The following is a 1,341-nucleotide window of genomic DNA, read 5'->3' as shown; positions in this document are numbered from 1 at the left end:
CACCACATAATCTAGTATAACTAAATTCACCATAGTCACTATAAGTTTCATCACTACCATAGCACTAATATAATTTTAATATCCTTTATCATAATAGTCACTAAATCCTTGGTTCTCCTTTGGTTCTGAACTCATCCATGTCCACTAGCACTACATCTTCCACCAGCTGTAGCATCTCTTCCACTTTTTGTTGTTGCTATTGCTGCCTGTAAAGCTCCTTGGAATGTGCAAATTTTACCCAGACCTTGCACTACCCAGAATACGACTATTTGATGGTATCTGTTTTCGAACAAGTTCTTTACTTAATGGCACTTGACCTATATATGTGATAAACTGGAATCCTCCTCTTTCATTTTTATTTGAATCCATTGGAAGCTCAATATTTTTTTATCTCTCAAAAGGCTCCAAAAGAGTCTATGATTTGTTCCTCTAAAATATCTGACCTCAAACCACAAACAAAAAACCTTCTTAGGGGTTTCGCTCCTTTGTAAAAGTTTGGACATTTGGGAATCTATCAATTTACCATGCTGTTTCTGTTCTTTCTACCAGCATCTTTGAAAAACACAAATCCCCATCTTCTTGATATTTCACTGATAGGTTATATTTTAATTGTACATTCTACACCTTCTCCAAATATTCAGTCAGATCTTTCTTGCTTGTTTCTCAGCTCAAGTCTCTCATAAGCATTTTACAATTGTAGGGATAAGTCCCGCCCCTTAGGGGGCGTGTTCGCCTCGGGCTAATATTTGCCTATAAATTTGGCAAGTGTGCTCCCAGCCTCTGCTTCTGCTTTCCTGGTCTCCGCGGGAAGGGTAGTTCTGTAAGTCTATTTCGCCATTAAAGCTGTATATATATATATATATTTACAATCTTTCTGCATTCGTTTATGCTGTTACATACAATCATCCTGCTGATTCTTCCTTTCATTGATATTGGATTCATCTGCGAATTCCTCTGTGTTGCTGTACTCATTCATGTCTTCCATGGCGAGGAAGCCATGGACAAAAGGGTTCCGATGTGCAGTCCCATCTATACAGCAGCTGTGGTAGAGCATTGTATGAAGCTATATTTAAAATGGCAGAGAAAGAAATGTATTTTTAAAAGTAGGTCATTGATGTATTTTTTTATTTTTGTAAGTATTTGTTACTGTGTGTGTGTGTGTGTGTGTGTGTGTGTGTGTGTGTGTTTGTGTTTGAATTAGTTCAGGAGCACCGTATGCATATGGAAGTCCATAAAAACTAGTCCAGGGCTTTCCATGCCTTGTAACTGGAGATAAAAGCAGCATGTACAACCATGTGTGTGCTGGGAACTGAACCAACATCATTAGTAACCAGTACATTT

At 38.0% G+C, this 1,341-nt stretch overlaps 1 pseudogene; it reads right to left on the bottom strand.

Annotated features, from left to right (window-relative positions):
- Positions 1 to 687, bottom strand: part of LOC113457000 — a 20,124-nt pseudogene extending 19,437 nt beyond the window's left edge.
- Positions 688 to 1,341: the final 654 nt, after the last annotated feature.

The sequence above is a fragment of the Microtus ochrogaster genome, chromosome 17 (assembly GCF_000317375.1).
Source record: "Microtus ochrogaster isolate Prairie Vole_2 chromosome 17, MicOch1.0, whole genome shotgun sequence".
Lineage (NCBI taxonomy): Eukaryota > Metazoa > Chordata > Mammalia > Rodentia > Cricetidae > Microtus > Microtus ochrogaster.
Note: the sequence above shows the minus strand (reverse complement) of the source record. Positions and strands in the feature narration are given on the sequence as shown.